We start from the raw sequence: 5,718 nt of genomic DNA, 5'->3' as shown, positions 1-5,718 counted from the left end.
TGTGTTCATAATTTTTCATTGCTGATATGAGAGGATGGAAACTGGCTGATAACAGGGCACAACAATTAAGACTTCCTGAAAAGATTAGTGTGTAGACTTTCTGGTAAATCACGTTCTAATGTAAAATATGACAGATTACTGGATTAAAAACATTTTAGTATACAACATGCTATCACACATAAACAATTTTAGAGAATTTAGAAACAGTTACTCTTTATTTCCAAAAAATATGGGAGGAGGAGAGGAGAGAATGGATATTTCAGCTGCCTGAAATAATCTGTTCCCCCTCCATAACATGGGAAGGAATAAATTGACCTGCAAGTCTTTATCTGTCTTTATTCCTCTCTTCACCAACAACAAACCCTGAGGATTTGATGACATTTGATCATTATTTGCCAGAGTTATGGACGGGAATCATATATTTTAGCCACCTGAAATAATCCGTTCCCCCTTTGATGATCCATATTGAATGTATTTTCTGTTAAAATGTTTATCTAACAATTTCCAAATATTCCCAAAAAAGTTAAAACTAAAACCACTGGACTTTGTTTTCCAAGTTTGAAGATGTTTCGCTTACCATCCAGAAAGCTTGCTCATTTCAAACTGTCTTAAGTAATGCTACTCTAGACAATTTGCATTGAGAATACATTAAATAAAACTGATCAAACCAATTCAATTCAGTTTATTTCTTAACAGAGGTCACAGATTGTTGGTGTGGGGTCCGGATCTGGACCCACCTGCTGGCTAATCCGGACCCAACCTGATTTAAAACATTCATAATATACCGCATGTTGTCCGACAACAGTGTCCAATTTCACTTGCGCTGCTTCTCCTGTTAATATGGTAAAGCCCCCTGGAGCGTCCAGCTCCAGGCTACACCTGATCCAAATCAGCCAATGATCAGTCTGGGTTGCTGCTGCTGCTACTTTTAGACACAGCAGGCAAACCTGTGGCAAGCCGGGCGATGGGAAAGAAGGAGAAGATTATGAGAAAAAGAGAGCAGAGAAAGTGTGGACTGCTGGAAGAACTGAGGTTGTGCTCAAAGGTGACCCTGCACATTTAGAGGATGTTTGGCTCAACCTGCTGCTGTGAAGCAGGATTCTCCACCATGAACAGAATAAACAATAAATATGGATCCAGGCTCAGAATGAGCTCCTTGATATGTGCTTTAGAATGGCTTAGTCTCCATTCAAACCAGGTTTAAAGCCTTGCAGTGCAGCATAAAGCCCACTGCGAACATTAAGACAGAAAAAAGAAAGAAAATAACAGTCAGTTCAGGTGTTTTGTGTAAAGATGTGAATCAGGAAATTGTCTTTATACCAAACTGAACCGATTGTTGTTCTCTACTTCAAAAAACACTTTAGATTTTAATTTTTCTTTATTTAAAAAGTCAATGTATAACATGGATGCATAAAATCGTCATTTCAGTGTTAAATTTTGTTTAAAGTAACAGATTATAAATAAAAATGTCTCCTGACCTTTACTGGTTGATGATTTTCTTTATTCGGACCCCGCTGATTTTTAATTGGTTTCCCCTGATCTAGAAACTGAATCCTCTGCAGTAGAACTGTTTTGGTTCTGCTTAAGCTGGATCGGATATCTGGATAAATCCTAAAATTCCCCCAAGCGGCCTTTAGTGGATCATCAATGTCTGCAGGCAGGACGATGTTGGATGGAAGTTTCATACGGATTCCACTTGACATCCCTGAGCTAATATAAGCAGGTAGATGTGCTGGCGTATTGTAGCTCCGCCTCCTTCTCCACCATGGCCTCTCAGGGGTTCCCTTTTCATGCTTCTTTCAAATTATTCTACACATGCGTTTATCTAATCATGGATGTCATGTTTATGCTTCTGATTAACGCATTAAATGTACATTTTCTTATTAAATAACAGCAGAATCTATTCCTCTTCTCCTCTATTCCATAATAAACGAAAACAATAAAAAAAATTTAAAAAGTACATTTTCTGTTTGTCATCTTTAATGATAATATATTGATGTGAAGAAATCATAACTGTATTTGCTGAGTTCAAATTGAGCGGCTGTGTCCTCCGAAGGTACGATTCGTCAGCCGATTATGTTATAATGCGGCATCGAGGCCTGTTCGGATTGGAAGACTCCTCGGTCGTTTCTCAATTCACAAGAACGCAAGTACGGATTGTGTCCTCGCCAAGTATTTTCTTGAAAAACACAGGAAAATCTGGACTTTGGGAGAACGGTTGCACGCAGAATAAATATGGGTCAATTGTAACAGAAGCGTACTGATGACATCACCACATTCGAAGCTCATTTGGAGCTGCATTTCACCTCCTGTTATTAATAGTCTCTAGATAATAATAAATGATTCCTTTTTCTTTTTTTTTATTTATTTCTTTTTTTTAAGTTATTGTTTTTCTCAGACAGATAGAGAAAAGCACCCGTTATCTTGTTACAGTAAAATGGATCAGAAAAAAACATATTGTGTCCACTTATCAGCAACTGTCCAGCTCTTTCTTTTTTTGTCTTCCCTACACAAATAACCATAAAACAAGGCAGTAATAATAATAAAAATACTAATAAAAAAAGTAGTCCAGCAACAATGTAAATAAGAAGCCAGACCTACAACATATAACATAAATCACAAAACCACACTGAAAGTCTATTATAGCAATCCTGTTCCTGTATCTAATAACATATAAATAGAAAGACAATTGAGAAAAACAATTGAGCTAGGAATGGGCACCGCACCTCATTAAATATGTCTTCCCTCACAGCCACCCTGTAGGTGACCATTTAACTTAGAACCTGTATCCACTCCTTAAATGTTGACTGAGTGGGAGATTTTCAGAGGCGTAAAGTTATCCTGCAGCCTGTTGTCACAGCTGTACAGCACCAAGACTCCTGATGTTTTGACATTTTAATATTATCTGGATGTAATCCTGACAAACATAATGCAGGGTTTTTGACCAAAAGTCTGCCCAACACCTGATTCACAAACAAAATAATCGCATTCCACATGTCTTTAGTTTTGTCACTCATATAACATACGCACCAGAGTTCCAAACATTCCATTACATCTCTAACATAAGTCACTGTCGATGAGTTTTAGTCTTGCCAGTTTGGAAGAGGTCAAGTTAATATCTTATAATAAATTAGTTGAGACTGTGGTTCACGCGAATAAGTGCCATGATGAACATCATTTTCTGGAATCTCATGAGCTAGATCCCTATCCCAACAGGCTTTAATCCGCCTGCATACTTCTAATAAGTTCCTAGAAATGTGAAGCTCTTCTGTTTTTCTCTCTAGTCTTATGGGATATTGCCTGGATTTCTGTCTGACTGTACTGAATATTTTTGTTTGAGAAAATGCAATGTCTAATTTGTAAATATCACCATAATTCTGAATTGGACAAATTCTATTTTGTTTACCGGATCGTGAGAGGGGACTGGTATATCCATCTGTGAGAGAAGGCCTCCACCGAGAAAGGATGTACCGACTGTTCTTCTAGCCTGACCCACAGCGGGGTGCTTGTAGTGGGCAGGTGAATTTTAGATAAATGCAATAAAGAAAAAGGCAAGTGATACCAGCCTTTTCTTGACAGTGCTAAACACCCCCTTATCTTTTGCAGTGTATAATTTAGTCAGATTAAACTTGAAATGATTCCTTTTACATTTAATTCAATTTAGTGTATTTCTATAGCGCCAATTCAACACACGTCATCTCAAGACACTTTACAGTTCACCAGATCATCCAGTCAAAGTGATTCAAAGTTTTCTATCTAAGGAAAACCAGTTGATTCCATTGACTCAAATACAATCCCTCACACTAAGCATGCTTGTAGCGACAGTGGAGAGGAAAAACTCCCTTTTAACAGGAAGAAACCTCCAGCAGAACCAGGCTCAGTCTCCTGAGACCGGGAAGATCTGTTACCTAGGTCTGGAAAGGAGGCAGGGAAAGCAAAATAAAGCATTATCCTCACTGCATGCAGTTAGCCTAGCCTTGTTGCTTAATAATTCTATAAACCTTTCTCCAACCCAGCTCCCATGTCAGAGAATAAAGAGAGCACACCCAGCCAGTCACAGTCAGAGAAACAGGACTACACTGGAAAACAGGCCTATCTCCAACATCTAGAAACAAAGGTGTTGATGGCAGCAGAACAGCTGATATTTCTCTCCAGGATGGAGTCACAGCCAAACAGGAACAGACGAGGCGAAGCTGCTATGAGAAAAAGCAGAGAGAGCAGAAAGTTAGAGATTGAACTAACAGAGTGGGAGAATAGAGATAGTGGGGGGATAATGATTTACAGATAAGCACAAATCCAATTAATGTTTTGTAAAATAAAACAGTCAAACCTCCATCAGAGCCAGCGGTACTTCACATACGGCTATGTAGAGAGAGGGCTGCTGTAGATGGGCTAACGTTAGCCCAGGCTGCTGCAGACTGGCTGTCCTTTAATAAATAGATAGAAATAAATAAATAAAAAGAAAACAGCAGTGATAACTTCGGCATTCGTTCTTTGCCTGCTTTGTCTGTGACAGTTGCTTGGCAACAGAGCGTACGGATGGAGAAAGCTGCGGAAGGCTGGACCTGTTTGAATCCACAGCCAAAACTCTTCCGTTCTCCTTATCTTCATGGATCTCCAAGGATTCAGTCCAGATAGACTGGATCCCTGGAGGATGCAGTCAGTGCAACCAAACACAACCTTTAATAAAAAATTAATTGGAAGTGACATATGGTAATTAAAACATTAAATTAGGACATCCAACTGCTCCCATCCTCCGGTTTTAGAGGGGAACTGCAGGTTCTGGTTTGGCTTGCAGGAGCAGGCTGGACCTTAGGGTCTCAGAGGGTTCTGCTCCAACCACCATTTACTTCACTCTGTGTTTATTTATACATGCAAGGATAATTTACGATAATCATTTTAAATAGATTGTTATTTCTAAATAAATCAGTATTTAATATTTTTCTGGTTGTATTCCTTTACAGTTTCGAGGGAAACAAGTATTCAACTATTCCCTCCAGTTAATTAAACGGAGATCGATGGATTTCCCTCCGTCAGCATTTTATTGCATCTTTGCAAAGAGAAAACAGGACATCATACATCATACAGCCCTTATTGCATGGTAATCAGCCCTGTTCTGATCTGGCCAGCATTTGTTTTCCTTACTTAAAGTAGTCAGAGTCAAAACAAATTACAGAAACTTTGGTTAAACCGTAAGATGTTATGAATAAACCTTGAGAATTATGGGAATAAGTTTGTATTGTCTAAAAACACCCCTCACTCAGGCATTGTGTAAAATAGCATTTTTGATAAATAGCATAAACTAAATATATAAAATAAAAGAAATCAACATTTTCTGACCACAACTGTTTCTCAGTCTATTTAATGTTTAAATTATTTGTTAAAACAAATATATAAAAATTACATTGATTTATTTTATATATTTAATGATCTTTTCTGTCCCTCTATGGACCTCAGGGCTAACATCACAATGATCTTGTGTCCCTCCTCTTGGTTTCTCGCATCCTCCCAGGGGCCCCTGCCCCCTGCTTTTGGAACCCCCTCTCTAAGGTGTAGATATAACCTTTTACATCAGTTTTATTCTGTTGGATATAAGTGGTGTGGCGGTAACGTGGGGGCACAGAGATCTGCTTCTGAATCTCCCACCCTCTTTGGTGGCCTAAACTGCTCCTCCTCCTCCTCCTGGAGTCCCTCCCCCGTTGCTCCGCTCTGCTCTGC

Source organism: Cyprinodon tularosa, unplaced genomic scaffold (assembly GCF_016077235.1).
Source record: "Cyprinodon tularosa strain WSP-4 unplaced genomic scaffold, ASM1607723v1 ctg1027, whole genome shotgun sequence".
NCBI lineage: Eukaryota > Metazoa > Chordata > Actinopteri > Cyprinodontiformes > Cyprinodontidae > Cyprinodon > Cyprinodon tularosa.
The sequence above is the reverse complement of the archived record's forward strand: the minus strand, read 5'-3'. Positions refer to the sequence as shown.